Below are 17,646 nucleotides of genomic sequence, written 5' to 3' on the forward strand. Positions count from 1 at the left end.
ACTTATGAACCAGAAAACGATATGCCTTGCTATTGGTTACATATCCAATAAATACACAATCAACCCTTTTTGGACCTATCTTAACCCTTTTAGGTTTAGGAACTTGTACCTTAGCTAAACACCCCCACACTTTGAAGTATTTCAAGCTTCTTTCCTTTCCATTTTTCATAGGGAATGGACTGTGTTTTACTATGAGGTACACGGTTGATTATTCGGTTAGCTGTAAGTATAGCTTCCCCCCACAAGTTCTGTGGTAAACCAGAACTTATCAACAACGCATTCATCATCTCTTTCAATGTTCGATTCTTTCTCTCCGCAATTCCATTAGATTGTGGAGAGTAAGGGGCAGTTGTTTGGTGAATAATGCCATTTTCCAAACATACTTCTTCAAAAGGAGATTTATATTCTCCACCCCTATCACTTCTTATCATTTTGATCTTTTTGTTTAGTTGTATTTCAACTTCACTCTTGTATTGCTTGAAAGCATCAATTGCCTCATCTTTACTATTAAGTAAATAAACATTGCAATATCTTGTGCTATCGTCAATAAAAGCAATAAAATACTTTTTCCCACCGCAAGATAGTGTTGACTTCATGTCACAAATATCTGTGTGAATTAAGTCTAAAGGACTTGAATTCCTTTCAACGGACTTATAAGGATGCTTAGCATACTTTGATTCCACACATATTTGACATTTGGAATTAATGCAATCAAATTTTGGCAATACGTCTAAATTTATCATTTTTCGCAATGTTTTGAAGTTAACGTGACCTAAGCGAGAATGCCATAAAGTGTTTGACTCAAGTAAGTAAGACGAAGCATTAGCTTTATTGATAGGAACTGCTATTACATTTAGCTTAAAAAGGCCCTCATTCAGGTAACCTTTTCCTACATACATATCATTCTTACTTAGTACAACACTATTGGAAACAAAAATACATTTGAATCCATTTTTGACAAGAAGTGAGGTAGACACCAGATTCTTGCGAATTTCTGGAACATGGAGAACTTGGTTTAGAGTCACAATCTTTCCCGACGTCATCTTCAACGCAATCTTGCCAACTCCTTCAATTTTGGATGTAGACGAATTTCCCATGAAAATTGTCTCGTCGGGTCCTGCGGGGGCATAAGAAGAAAATAACTCCTTTTTAGCATAAACATGGCGGGTGGCTCCAGAATCAATCCACCATTCTTTAGGATTTCCTACCAAGTTGCATTCAGACAACATGGCACACAAGTCCTCCATGTCTTCAACATTTTCAACCATGTTTGCTTGATTCTTCTTCTTCTTTTTCTTTTGTACATCATTCTTTGGTGCACGACAGTTCACGGCCTTATGCCCAGACTTTCCACAGTTGTGGCAATTACCCTTGAACTTTTTCTTGCTTGGATAATTCTTTGGTCCAGAAGCCTTTTTCCTCTTCTTATTTTGTGGCGCCTCCTCAACAATGTTAGCCCTTATTATTGTCGAGTTTCCACGTGACTTCTTTTCAGCATTTTTGTTGTCTTCTTCTATCCTCAAACGAACAATCAAGTCTTCTAGTGTCATTTCCTTCCGCTTGTGTTTAAGATAGTTCTTAAAGTCCTTCCACAACGGAGGTAACTTCTCAATGAAATCGGCGACTTGAAAGGCCTCATTAATGATCATACCTTCAGCAAGGAGGTCATGCACAATAACTTGTAATTCTTGGACTTGAGTTATGACCGACCTAGTGTCAATCATCTTGAAATCCAAAAACCTTGCAGCCACGAACTTCTTAAGTCCGGCATCCTCAGTCTTGTACTTATTCTCAAGCGCATTCCATAACGTTTTTGATGTTTCCATGACACTATAGACATTGTACAGGCTATCTTCCAAACAACTCAAGATGTAGTTCTTGCACAAGAAATCAGAATGTTTTCATGCTTCAGTTACAACACATCGTTCATCATCTGGAGTGTTTTCAGCCAGGACCAGAGGATCCTCCTTGATGAATCGCTGCAAACTCAACGTAGTAAGAAAGAGGAGCATCTTCATTTGCCAACGTTTGAAGTCAATACCGGAAACTTTCCGGATTTTTCTGTTGGTGCCATAGCATGAGCAGGAGTTGAATGGCTTGACGAGGCAGCAACACTCGTAACAGTAGCACCCGTTCCCGCAACATTTCCATTAGTTTGGTTTTCATTCGTCATTTTTCTGTAGAGTTGGAACCAAAACAGAACTTTGTTAAATCAGTGAACTTTTGACATCTTCAAACTGAATACCAAACCAAACATACAACACGTAACAATGGTGAAGTTTTTATATACTTCAAACCCGTACGTTTATTATTCCGGTAAAGTTTTGATATACTTTAAACCGGACAAAATAATTATTGGAGTAGAAAGCACGAAGGCTTTAGTCTCCAAACCAGTATACAAAATATAAATAACAGTTTAATATATATTTCAACACAGAAACGTTAGTATTAAAATTTCTTAAGCTGTTGTCGCTTCTGTGTTAAAACACAAAATCAGAAAAGCTGTTAGAAGAATAAAAGAAATTAGAAAAACAGTAAAGATTAAGAAATATTCCGAGTCCACAATTTGCTTGTGCGTCCTTAAGGAATTTTAACCCCCTCACACGTTGCCAAGTTAATGGATTAAATCCTCCCAGGATAAAACGGAATAAACCTTCCTGCAACAGTGGCAATACAAACTGCAGGATACCAACGAACTTAAAGAACGGAGCAAAATCACACTTACGAATTTGAGAGAGAGAGACTGTGAATTAGAATGCAGTATTTTCAGAAAGAAGGAAGTTCTGTAATGTTTTTGGTGTGTTAAAAACGAAGCCATGCCTCATAATTTATAGGCAATTATTGGAAGAGGTGTGATGTTTGTTCTGGAAAAGGTGCCTTTTCAGAAGTTTACGCGGCCTGCCGCGGTTACGCCAGGACCGCGGCCAGAGTGGCCCTCTGAATCTGCAGCAGGGTTCTGGCGCGGTCCTACCGCGGTTACGCCAGGACCGCGGCCAGACTATCCTTCTGAATCTTCAGCAGTGATCTGACATTTAATAATTAATTAAATAAATGTTGTTCAAAAAATAATCTTATCGATCATTTGACAAATCCAAATCCGAAGCCGAAGCCGAGGCCGAGCCGAGCGACGACGACGGCGCGAGGGTTCATTCTCTTCAACTCCTTTTAAGAGCTTTAAGAAGTGATTCTATATATAAGCACACAAATGTAGTTGTCCCTCACCAATGAGGGACAAAGTGCAAGTCAAAAGCTCACTTCATTCAAATTTTCATTTCCCTCCATTTTATTTCCCACCATTTCCAATTCACAGTCTTATACTTTAAAGCCCAATGCTTAAAGTTTTTGAAGCTCAATACCTTTAAAGTCCAACAAAAATTGGGTGACACAAGTTGGCTCAGACAACACGACTATTACGATGAAGTCAACTCAAGTACTTGTTCCAGCAAGAAGCAAGTTATGGGATAACAGATATTTACATCAGCTACAAATGGTGATTATGTATAGGTGAATGTGCTAACTAGATAGTTGGACTATCACATCAACATGCAAAGACAATTGTTCTTTCGTCCTTTAATTTTTGTGCACATATTAGCTCCACCCCCTACTCATAGTCAAAGACGTTTTTGTACCATATAAATTGGGACAGGGAGTAAGAAAAAAATTAGCAGAAAGAGAGACAACTGAATCTACAAAAAACACAAGGGCATTCCAGTGTATTAAGCTCCCGCTATACGCGGGATTCGGGAAAGGACCGGACCACAAAGGTGTATCATATTATATTGCAGTAATGCATATTATCGTATTACGTATAACATGTTAGCATAAAATTTAATTCATACCAGGATCTTGAACATGATAATCTTGCACAAAATCGTTATAGAAAAATATACCTGAATCGTAAGCCATTATCACGAAGCGGAAGCGTTAATTGGAATTGATTTCTCGCCTCTTATCCTAGCTTTCGTTACTGCCGATTTTAGTGATCGGAGAGAGAATAGAAAAATACGGTAACCCTAGTGGGTGGGGAGAGGACCAATTTATAGAGGTTCTCACTTAATCTGGTACGTCCACGTCCATCAAGTAACTGATCGGACAGATGAGATTTGCTCATTAATTATGGGCCTTAAACTTATTGGACCACCAATTAACGTAAGAAAATTTTACATTCTCCCACTTGGCCCGATAATCACATAATATTAATATTTAATATAGGAACATTAGTTGCGCATAAGCAAATCTCTTTTATAATGTCCATCATAAATACCACAATACGATAAACTACTAAATGTGAGTTATGGCGGTTATATATAATTTGTCTACATACTCCCTTCCATATACTACAACATTAGTAACTTATCGTACCAAGTCCATAAGCTATAAAATATTATGGCCCACAATAATGTCTCATTGAGACTTATCCTGTAACATCTCAAAACAATAATGTGTACACCATTATGAGAAACAGAAAATCAATAATGTATATCAGAAACACATAAATGAGCTCAGAGTGTCGAAACATCATAAATACATCAATCATAAATACAACCAAGACCCATTCTATGTACATGTTCTTTAAATATCTTTGGCGGTAAACCTTTCGTTAACGGATCTGCAATCATGAGATCATTCTAATATGCTCAAGTGACACTCTTTATTTCTGAACTTCCACGTTGATGGTAAAGTACTTTAATTCCATATGTTTGTGTCACGACCCAAAATCCCTCCGAAGGGGGGTCATTCTAATAACGTGTGACTACTACATCAATCGCATCATTCCTAATACACAATTCCGTCCATCCCAATCCTCGAAGTCTCATATCACAATCACAATTCCAAACCTTTAACACACATGGCACCTTGTGCCCACATATTTCCCTTTCACTTTGCACGTCAAAGATCCACGTGCTACTCAGTACATAATATCCGTGACAAACGCTAATTAAGATGTACACGAAGTCCCATTTATATATCATAAGGTAAATTTACAGTTTCTAGACCAAATAGGAAAACCAGCGAGAAAAGATGAAGTTATTTTTAGAAATCATTTGTGAAGAAAATAATATTTTTCAAATAGAGATACAACATCGGATAAGCTATTGCCTTTAATATAGGATTCATTAAATTAAAAAATAACAGAAATTCCTTTTTAAAAAAATATAACCTCAGACAGGTTAAGGAGATTTAGTTGAGAAACCAGTTGAAATAAAATATAACAATTATTAGAAATAGTGGACCCCAAAATATACAGTGAGTTCTAACTTAAAGGCACACAAGGAAACATGATATGAATTTCTTCATTTTAAATCACGATATTACGAACGACCCAGCAGGACTGGAGGAAATGACTCAACGTAGTAACTCTACTTTGAAAATTAATTCACCAGAATAATAGTATTAGGAAAAAGAACTCAGGAAATGACGGCAAGCCAATAAGTCAATGACAATAACTCGATCCTCAAAACTCAGTGAAAATCAGAAATACAAATTATCAAGTCTTGCACGAAGGAACTAAAGTCAATACAGTAAAACATGGGATAACAAAATATAAGATATGTTGCGGTGCGCAACCTGATCCCACCATATAATATCAATTCACCTTTATTCCTGCTCAATATATTATCCTTATTCCTCCCGTTGCAGCGTGTAACCCGATCCCACTGTACAATATCAATTCACCCTTATTCCTCCTCAATATATCACCCTTATTCCTCATGTTGCAGCGTGCAACCCGATCCCACCGTAAAATATCAATATCATAACAATAAACATAATATGTTGTGGCGCGCAACCTGATTCCACCATATAATATCAATTCACCCTTATTTCTCCTCAATATATCACCCTTATTCCTCCTGTTGCGGCGTGCAACCCGATCCCACCGTATATAATTTAAATCAACAACAACAAATCAACTACTCAATTACAAGAATTTCTACCATCAAGAGTATGAGTACACGACAACAAGAGAATCACGTAAAAAGTAAAGGAATACAACAACCTTTACAAAAACAACAAGACATGTAAGGCACGTGATAACTACATAGGTAATCACAACAATTTAGACAAGTAGTATATATGCATAGAGTCATAGAGGAACTTACAATTAAGAAGTAACAAAACAAGAAGAAAGGAAATAACTTCAACTAAGGCAAATAAGGCCAAACAACGAGCAAGAGATAAATAAATGCTAACAACATCATATAGAGCATGTAAGTGTAGCCTAACAACAAGATACCACATATTATGACAATTTGATCAAAGGCACGGAAAAAGACTAGACAATCTAACCGGCCAACACCACATATAAACTGTGTACCCACTCGTCACCTTGCGTACACAACTTTCACATATCGAGATACCATAATTGACTCAATTCCTAAGTGATGGTTTCCCCCACACAAGGTTAGGCAAGATATTTACCTCAATTCGGCCAATTCAATACTCAATTTAGCTTTTTCTTTACCAATTCATCAACGCTCGGCTCAATCTAGCCAAAAACGACTTAAATACATCAAACAATGCAAGAGAAAACAATTTCAATTAACAAATCTATGATTCTTATACAATTTGTAGAAAGTCAAGAAAAGTCAAATCCTCGAGCCCGTATCTCGGAACTCGATAAAATTTACAAAACTCAAACAACCATTCCGATAGGAGTTCAACCATACAAAAATTATCAAATTCTGATACCAATTCGTCCCTCAAATCATCATTTTTCATTTTTGAAATTTTTTACAATTTTCCCTAAATTTTCCTTTAGATTCTCATGCATTTGATGTTAAAATCCAAGATATAATCACAAAATATAGTTGGAATTTGATTAGAGACACTTACCCAATGATTTGGTATGAAAATCTTTTCTCAAAATCGCCTACTCTCGGACCTAGGGTTCAAATTATGGTAAAATGAAGCTAAGATTCGGGATGCCCAGTTTTTATTAGGCTGCAGATGTCGCATTTGCGACACTGGGTTTGCAAATGCGAACTCACAAATGCGAAGAATCCTTCGCAAAAGTGAAGCCTGGACTATCCTATCTCCATCGCAATTGCGACAAGACACTTCGCAAATGCGAAGTAGGGCCTTCGCAAAAGCGGCCCAAATGTTCAGAATTGCAAACTTCCCCTGCACAGACCATCTTCGCCAATGCGAGAATGATCTTGCAAATGAGGTCATCGCAAATCCAAGAACAGAAACACCAGCACAGGTGAACCTCTTTCAAACACTCCGAAATGCGTACTAACTCATCCGAGCCCTCGGAGCTCTAAGCCAAACAATCTCACAAGTCTGAAAACATAAGACGAACTCGCTCGCGCGATGGGAACAACAAAATAACCACTAAAATCACAAATCGGACGCCAAATCACATTAAAATCACATTGAATCTACAAGTATCTCTAGAATTGCAACCGAGCGTCCGAACCATATCAAATCAACTCCAAACGACACCAAATTTTGCAGACAAGTCCCAAATGACAAAAAGGAGCTGTTCCAACTCTCGAAATCGCATTCTGTCCCCAATATCACAAAAGTCAACTATGGGTCAAACTTCTCCATTTTTTCAAAACTTCAACTTTCCAATTTTCGTCAAAATGCTTCAAATTACCCTACGGACCTCCAAATACAAATTCGGACGTACGCCTAAGTACAAAATCACCACCCGAGCCTATCGGAACCATCGAAACCCCAATCCAAGGTCAAATACTCAAAAGTCAAATCTTGATCAATTCTTTCAACTTCAAGTTCTCAAATGAAAGTCACTTCTAAAAATCCTTTCTGAACTTCTCAAAAACCCGAACCGATGATGCACGGAAGTCATAATACATTGTGTGAAGCTACTCATGACCTCAAACTGCCGAATGGGACGCAATTGCTCAAAACGACCAGTCGGGTCGTTATATCCTCCCCACTTAAACGTACGTTCGTCCTCGAACGTGCATGAGCTCACTATACATACCCCCGGGGATGATTCCCCATCACCCAAACCTATGTAGGACTGACAACGCAATTTAACTGAAGATCTCACTTCATCCTTAGTCCATAACCTTAGGACAAAACCCAAATCTCAACATCTGAAATTCATCATAGGACCCGAATCTCGCATCATCTCACTCTATAAACCTGAACAAGTCGAATCGAGCCATAATTAAAAGCCCAGGGTACAATAACATGATGTTCCACACAACTTAAATGCCCGTAGCAATAACTTCTGACCACCATAGCTTCCCAAATAACATTCTAGACGTCGGCAATACACTTCACATTGAATAGAACCTTGTTTCGCACCTCCACAACGCTACCCATGATAAAGAAACATGCAGGGACTCATAACCGCCCATGAAGTCAACAAGTCAAGAAGCTCTCTCGTCTGTCAAGGGCCATTGCCCAAATCATAGCAGAAACAGCCTCATACTTCCAAACACTCCTCACCCCCACTACGATAGCGCGAATCTCAGGTCTAAGAACCTCATCTCAGCCAATACAAGCAGCCCCAACTAACAACTTATTACGGAACCACACAGATCCTTACACCACACAGCCCGTAAACCAACTCAGCAATAACTCAGTTATGCAATACAAATAGAAGGAAAGCAAGATATAAGGATTATCTAACAAGTACAACATGTGTGACCACAAAAGTACAGTTTCTTTAAATCATCCCACAGATGGAAAACATAACACCAAATAAACACAAGGAAAGGGTATCCCACATCACATCCGCTGCAGCGTGCATCCCGCTCTCAAATACTTATCAAGCCAAAGTGCTCGGGTTCACTGATCAGATAAATACTGATATTAAGCACAGCAGAGTGCAAAAGTATAACTGTGGGAAAATGAATAAAAATAATTAAATAAACATGGAAGAAAGCAAGCACAACTAAGGTGCAATGAGCAAATCAACATCACGAGGGCTATCTCGCCCACATCGCCATAAGGCCTGAACGGAATTACAACATGCGTGGAGAATAATCATACAACCTCACATCCCATCACAACATAAGAGAGTAGCACATAACATAGGCCAGGGGCACAAATAATATTCATTCTGCCCGGTAACATATCTGTGATAACAATCTCACAAGAGCACACAAACATTACCTGATATAAAATACAGCCCCCCAAAACCTCAGGAATACCAAAATTTCCCTACGCAAATCAAATGACTGATACATCACTCACACCCCATCATCTTACTGAAGCACCCATATAGATTTTTCGGCCGCGTAACAAAACCTGAACCTCAAAAGCCTCAAGACCCAGTAATCACTATGCCGCTAGCCACGCATCCACAACCCAAAACTCAAGGTCCTTTCCAAAATGCACGCTCTTTACATATGCTATCCAATAATGACAACATTCTATTAAATTCTTATATCCATCCAGGAGGAAACCATAATGTACAACATTTTCCTTGTACCCATAGCAGACAACCGACTCAAGTCGTGGCCAACACCATCGAGAACTCTCCGAGATTCGCCCGCACGCAACTAAGCCATCAGGACTGCACCTCCTCACTCAACCGAGTCACACAAACCGTCCAATCCAAGAGTACTGCCACAAATGCCGGTAGAGAATTCCCATTCAAAATGACCAATTACCTCCATTGCTATGCTGACCCAACACCATAGAGTTGACCTATTTCTTCGGATACTCCTTGTCTTTCCGCTACGGTAATACTTATCCTCATCGATGTGCAATGGCTCCAATCAAAATCCAAGTGCAGATAATCCTAGTACAAACCACGTAGCCCAGAAGCTCATAAACCACCGCATTTCCTTTGAAGCACCCCATTCTGCCGCAACCACGATTGCCCATGTTGAATAGACCTTCTGTGAATCTGGAGTTGTTTCTTCGACTCCCCTTGATACTGAAATGTAGATTCATTAATGAAGCAGAAACACCGTAAGCCCCAATATCATCCCATGCAAGATCTCAGGCCTTAGTCATATACAAATTTCAGAAACCTTCCAATACCACATATATACATACCTCAGGCCACAACTGATGTAAACCTGACTCTGCAATCTGAATGCCGCTAGTGGACTCCACCACTTGGCGCGAAGCCATAGAAAACAACATCAGATGATCTGTACAACTAACCTTCACAACTCGTACAACACCAATCACAAGGTACTCCAACTTATCCACTAAGCACATGTCCATTCTTGTGACCGTCAAACCCTCTTCCTTTAGTGCCTTGAATAACAATATGTACCTTCCACTGAATAGAAATCTCATGAACCACATAGTCTCCAATACCACCAACTATCCTCAATCAACATCCACCTCGTGACCCCATCATAATCTCGAGGACTAGTCAGCCAATTAAACCTTCCCAAGCTCGTACTCATCCACCAGATGTCGGAACCCACTGCACCTCCATGTGAACAACTGAATAGTTTTTCAATACCTCTGTATCTTCAGTCTAGACGACATATTGAGATAATGTTTGACCATCCCTGGCTACCTCGTAGCCCATATCTAGCATCACGAACCACTGGCGCATAGCGGACATTGAGAGCGAAATATCATACACGAGTGGATGTAAAGGAACATAAGATATATGCTTTGAGCAGAATGAATGTCGCACTATCAGGCCTAGTGTTTCTCCTTGGGGTGCGCCGGTGTTATTCGTGAAGAAGAAGGATGGTTCGATGCGGATGTGTATTGATTACTGACAATTGAACAAAGTGACGATAAAGAACAAGTACCCACTGCCGAGGATTGATGATTTGTTTGACCAGCTTCAGGGAGCAAAGGTGTTTTCAAAGATAGACTTGAGATCTGGCTACCATCAGCTGAGGATTAGGGCGTCTGATGTCCCTAAGACTACATTCCGCACTCGGTATGGGCAATATGAGTTTTTAGTCATGTCATTTGGGTTGATCAGTTCCCCAGCAGCATTTATGGAGTTGATGAACCGAGTGTTCAGGCCATATCTAGACTTATTCGTGATAGTCTTTATTGATGATATTCTGGTGTACTCCCGCAGCCAGGAAGAGCACGAGCAGCACCTCAGAGTGGTTCTCCAGACTCTGAAGGATAGTTAGTTATATGCTAAGTTTTTGAAGTGCGAGTTCTGGTTGAGTTCGGTTGCATTTCTGGGTCATATTGTATCAGCAGAGGGTATTCAGGTGGACCCGAAGAAGATTGAGGCAGTCAAGAATTGGCCTCGACCAGCTTCAGCGACCGAGATTCGGAGTTTCTTGGGATTAGCAGGTTATTACCGACGGTTCGTGGAGGGATTTTAGTCTATTGCAGCCCCGATGACCAGGTTGACCCAGAAGGGTGCCCAGTTCATATGGTCAGATGAGTGTGAGGCGAGCTTTCAGAAGCTCAAGATAGCTCTGACTACGGCACCGGTATTGGTTTTGCCCACGGGTTCAGGGCCTTACACAGTCTATTGTGATGCTTCCCGTGTTGGGCTTGGTGCAGTATTGATGCAGGATGGCAAAGTCATTGCCTATGCTTCGAGACAGTTAAAGATCCACGAGAAGAATTATCCGGTTCATGATCTAGAGTTGGCAGCTATTGTTCATGCTTTGAAGATTTGGAGGCATTATCTATATGGCATGATGTGTGAGGTGTACACGGATCACAAGCGCCTTCAGTACCTGTGAGGCAGAGGAGGTGGTTGGAGTTGTTGAAAGATTATGATGTTACTATCTTGTATCACCCGGGTAAGGCCAATGTGGTGGCCGATGCGTTGAGTAGGAAGTCCACCAGCATGGGTAGTCTTGCTTATATCCCGTTCAGTCAGAGACCGCTTGCTTTAGATGTTCAGGCTTTGGCCAATCGATTGGTGATATTAGATATTTCTGAGCCTAGCAGAGTGTTAGCTTGCACGGTCGCTCGTTCTTCTCTATTGGAGCGTATCCGTGACCGACGGTTTGATGATCCCCATTTGTGTGTCCTGAGAGACACGGTGCAGCGTGGAGGTGCCACGAAGGTGACCTTAGATGATGATGGTGTTTTGAGATTGCAGGGGCGAGTTTGTGTGCCCAATGTTGATGGGATTCGAGAATTGATCTTAGCGGAGGCCCATAGTTCTCGGTATTCTATTCACCCGGGCGCCGCGAAGATGTATCAGGACTTGCGGCAGCATTATTGGTGGCGTAGGATGAAGAAGGATATTGTTGCATATGTGGCTCGGTGTTTGAACTGTCAGCAGGTCAAGTATGAGCATCAGAGGCTCGGTGGGTTGTTTCAGAGGATTGAGCTCCCCTAGTGGAGGAGAGGATTACCATGGATTTCGTTGCTGGACTTCCGTTGACTCGGAAGAAGTTTGATGCTATTTGGGTCATTGTTGATAGGCTGACCAAGTCAGCGCATTTCATTCCAGTGGCAGTCTCCTATTCATCCGAGAGGTTAGCTGAGATTTATATCCGGGAGATTGTCCGCCTTCATGGTGTGCCGGTATCCATCATTTCGGACTGGGGTACGAAGTTTACCTCGCGCTTCTGGAGAGCAGTTCAGCAAGAGTTGGGCACCCAGGTTCAGTTGGGCACAGCATTCCATCCTCAGACGGACGGTTAGTCCGAGCGGACTATACAAATTTTGGAGGATACGCTCCAAGCCTGTGTCATTGATTTTGGAGGCTTGTGGGACCAGTTTTTGCCTTTAGCTGAGTTCGCCTACAACAACAGCTACCAGTCCAGCATTCAGATGGCTCCTTATGAGGCATTGTATGGTAGGCGATGTCGGTCTCCGGTTGGGTGGTTTGAGCCGGGAGAGACTCGGTTATTGGGTACAGATTTAGTTCAGGAGGCCTTAGATAAGGTCAAGATCATTCAGGAGAGGCTTCGTTCAGCTCAGTCTAGGCAGAAGAGTTATGCAGACCGTAAGGTCCGAGATGTAGCTTTTATGGTTGGTGAGCGGGTATTGCTCCGGGTGTCGCCTATGAAGGGCGTGATGAGGTTCGGAAAGAAGGGCAAGCTTTGCCCTAGGTACATTGGCCCGTTTGAGATTCTTGATCGAGTAGGAGAGGTGGCTTATAGACTTGCATTGCCACCTAGCTTATCAGCCGTGCATCCAGTTTTTCATGTGTCTATGCTTCGAAGGTATCACGGCGATCCTACCCATGTGTTAGACTTCAGCACTGTCCAGTTGGACAAGGATTTATCTTATGAGGAGGAGCCGGTAGCTATTCTAGATCGGCAGGTTCGTCAGTTGAGATCTAGGAGTTTTCCCTCTGTTCGTGTTCAGTGGAGAGGTCAGCCCCCTGAGGCCTCGACCTGGAAGTCCGAGTCTGATATGCGGAGCTGTTATCAACATCTGTTCCCTGACTCAGGTACTTCTTTCTTTTGTCCGTTCGAGGACGAACGGTTATTTTAGAGGTGGAGGATGTGACGACCCAGAGGGTCATCACCTATTTTCTCATCCACTCCATGCTTCTGAGGTCTTGAAAACCTCATTATTACTTGCCTCGATTTGCGTGCGCAGTCCGGGCGTGTAGCCGGAAGGCTTAAATATGAATTATGTGTGAAAAATGATGAATTTTGATATTAATATGATTAAAGTTGACTTTGGTCAACATTTTGGGTAAACGGACCCGGACCCGAGATTGGACGGTCCCGGAAGGTCCGTAGAAAAATATGGGACTCGGGCATGTGCCCGGAGTCGAATTCCGATGTCTAGAGCCCAAGGAAAGAATTTTTCTGTGAAATTGTTTCTCTGAAATTATTAAGGAAAAAGGAAATGAAAATTTATTAAAAGACTGTGGTATCGGGCTCGTATTATGGTTCCGACGCCCGGTACAAGTCTTAAATATGTGTTAAGCGTTTTTCATTTGACGTGTTTCGGACCCAAATATCTAAAGTTTGAAGTTTATGAAGTTATAATGAAAAATGATGAATTTGGGTCTTGATTCAATGATTTTGATGTTATTTTGGCGATTTGATCGCACGGATAAGTCCGTAGGATGTTTTTGAGGTTGTGTACATGTTTGGTTTGGAGCCCCGAGGGCTCGGGTGAGTTTTGGATAGGCCACGGGGTGAAATTTTGGACTTAAGGAATTGCAGTTCTGCAGGTTTCGCATTTCCCAAACATTTTTCGCAATTACCGGGATTGTTCGCATTTCCCAAACTTTCTTCGCAATTCCCAGGTTCGCATTTCCCAAACATTTTTCGCAATTCCCAAGCCTGTTCGCATTTCCCAAACTTTCTTCGCAATTCCCATGTTCGCAATTCCCAAGCCTGTTCGCATTTCCCAAACTTTCTTCGCGATTCCCATGTTCGCAATTCCCAAACCATTTTCGCAATTCCCAAGCATGCTGGGTTCGCAATTGCGAACCCATGGTCGCATTTCCCACATCTGAGACCTGCAATTTTTCATACTTAGACGAATTTTAACCCTCTTTTCTTCATTCTTTCAAAACCCAAACTCCATAGGCGATTTTCCAAGAAACCTATCTTCTCCAAATCACTTGTAAGTCAATTTTTACTTAACTTGTTCAATCTTTAACATCATTAGACATGTTTTCATCTTAAAATCAAGGATTTCCATGGGTGAAAATGGGGATTTTGGGTAGAACTTAGGTTTTCTTAAAATTGGGGATTTGGACCTCCATTTGAGGTCCGATTTCAAAACAAAACATAGATATGAACTCGTGGGGGAATGGGTAACCGGGTTTTGGTTCGAACCTCGGGTTTTGACCACGTGGGCCCGGGGGCGTTTTTGGAATTTTTGGGAAAAACTTGGGAAAATCATTTTTATGCATTCAAATTGATTCATATAGTGTATTAAAGTAATTGAACAATTTGTGATTAGATTCGAGCGAATTGGAGGTGAAACCGCGAGGTAAAGCGATAGTTGAGGATTAAGTGGATTTCAAGGCTTTGAGGTAAGTGTTTGGTTTAACCCTATCTTGAGGGAATAGGAGTTGAGTCTTGTTGCTAATTGCTATGTGATCGAGTACGATGTATAGGCATGGTGACGAGTATCTATACATTAGTGTCTAGCATGACCGTGAGTCCTTATAATGTGATTATCATGGCTTGGTTGTGAACTCCGTGTTTATTGGAGGATTTCTATATGTTGTGAATAACATGTGAACGGTGATATGATCATTTGATCCTAGAAGCATTGGCTCGAATTGTGATACGAATATTGAAAGTATATGAAATGACTTGAATCTGTGGAGCGTTGGCTCAAGATGGTAGAGTGGATTATAAGATAAGAAAAGTAAGAAAGAGAAAGCGTTGTTGATTATTCCTTGCCGGGACGTTTGGTTGAACTTGTTGGTTTCTTTCTCTTGCCGGGATTTTTGTCAAATATTTGCTTTTTTTTTATGCCTCTTAATCGTGACTGTTGTTTGTGGAGTCAGACTATTAAATGATGTGGATCGGGTTGCGCACCGCAACAAAGATATTGAGGATCGGGTTGCACGCCGCAACAATAATATGTGAGGATCGGGTTGCGCGCCGCAACAATGATACATGATAAATGATGTGGGTCGGGTTGCACGCCGCAACAGTGGTATTTGTGGATCGGGTTGCACGCCGCAACAGTGGTATTTGTGGATCGGGTTGCACGCTGCAACAATGGTAAATTGTGGACCGGGTTGCACGCCGCAACAGTTATTGATACCATGTGTTTATATTGAGTATTGTTTTCCTTGTTCATTGTGAATCTAAGCTGCTTTAGTTTGTTACTCGGAATTACTGTTACTATTGTTATCTCCCCACAGCATGTTTCCCCCTCCCATATTGCTAGTTGTTTGGTATTTTATTTCCGTTGTATATTTATAACTGCACAGGTTTATGTGGTGTCCGGTCTAGCCTCGTCACTACTTCGCCGGGGTTAGGCTAGACACTTACCAGCACATGGGGTCGGTTGTGCTGATGCTACGCTTCTGTGCATTTTTGCATAGGTCCAGGTTCTGAGGAGCAGCAACAGCATTAGTATGGGAGCATGCTTTCGTTATCACGAGATCGAGGTAGCCTTGCAGGCGTCCGCAGGCTCGGCGCCTCTTCTTTATGTTCTCTTTTAGACTGTTGCCTCCTTGTCTCGAGACAGACAACTTCTATGTTTCTTTCAGACCTTTGTATTTAGTATATTCTTAGTGGTTCGTGAGTGATGTGATACCAAATCTTGGGTAGAGGCTATTATTAACTGTTCCGCGTTTTGATTCAGATTTATAAATCAGACTTCCGCTATTATTCTTAGTAAATTTCATGTTCTATATTGATGCTATAAATTGTTAAAATAATTGTTTAGTGATGAAAAGGTAAATAAGTTGGCTTGCCTAGCTACCACGAGTAGGCGCCATCACGATCCCGATGGTGGGAAATCCGGGTCGTGACAAAAGGTGAAGTCATAAGATATAAAGCACGACTTATGGCACAAGGGTTTTCGCAAAGGCCTGGCATTGATTATATGAAGACATATTCTCCTATGTTAGATGTAATTACCTTCAGGTATTTAATAAATCTGGCAGTCCATGAAAATCTTGATATGCAGTTGATGGATGATATGGCTCACTGGGCAATGAAATTTTTATGAAAATCCCTGAAGGATTTAAAGTTCCTGAAGCACATAAAAGTTCAAGAGAAACTTGTTCAATAAAGCTTCAAAAATCCTTATACGGATTGAAGCAATCAGGGAGGATGTGGTACAATCGTCTTAGCGAGTATTTGCTAAAGGAAGGGTACAAAAATGACCCTATTTGCCCTTGTGTCTTTATTAAGAGGGCTGGATCTGAATTTGTCATCATAGCTGTGTATGTTGATGACTTGAATATCATTGGCACTTCTAAAGAGCTTCCAAAGGCTGTAGAGTGTTTGAAGAAAGAATTTGAAATGAAAGATCTTAGTAAGACAAAATTCTGTCTTGGCCTACAAATTGAGCATGTACCAAATGGAATTTTTGTCCATCAATCAACATACACTGAAAAGGTTTTAAAGTGATTTTACATGGATAATGCACATCCATTGAGTACCCCAATGGTTGTGAGATCGCTTGATATAAATAAAGATCCATTTCGGCCTCAAGAAAATGATGAAGAGCTCGTTGGTGATGAAACTCCATATCTTAGTGCAATTGGGGCACTGATGTATCTTGCCAATAATACCCGACCAAATATTATTTTTGCAGTAATCTTATTAGCAAGATTCAGCTCCTCCCCAACAAGAAGACATTGGAATGATGTTAAGCATATATTTAGATATCTTCGGGGAACTATAGATATGAGATTGTTTTATTCTAATGAATTCAAGTCAGAAATGATTAACTATGCCGATGTAGGTTATTTGTCTGATCCACATAAAGCCCGATCTCAAACAGGCTATTTGTTTACATATGGAGGTACATCTATATCATGGCGTTCAATGAAACAAACAATAGCTGCTACATCTTCAAATCATGCTGAGATAATAGCCATTCATGAATCTAGTCGGGAATGTGTTTGGTTGAGATCAATGACTCAGCATATTCAGGAAATGTGTGGTTTTCTTATGAAAAAAGATAATCCGACTACACTATATGAAGACAATGCTACTTGCATCGCTCAACTGAAAGGAGGATACATCAAAGGAGACAGAACAAAGCACATTTCACCAAAGTTCTTTTTCACGCATGATCTTCAACAAAATGGTGAAATTAATGTTCAACAGATTCGTTCATGTGAAAATTTAGCTGATCTGTTCACTA

Source organism: Nicotiana attenuata, unplaced genomic scaffold (assembly GCF_001879085.1).
Source record: "Nicotiana attenuata strain UT unplaced genomic scaffold, NIATTr2, whole genome shotgun sequence".
Classification (NCBI taxonomy): domain Eukaryota; kingdom Viridiplantae; phylum Streptophyta; class Magnoliopsida; order Solanales; family Solanaceae; genus Nicotiana; species Nicotiana attenuata.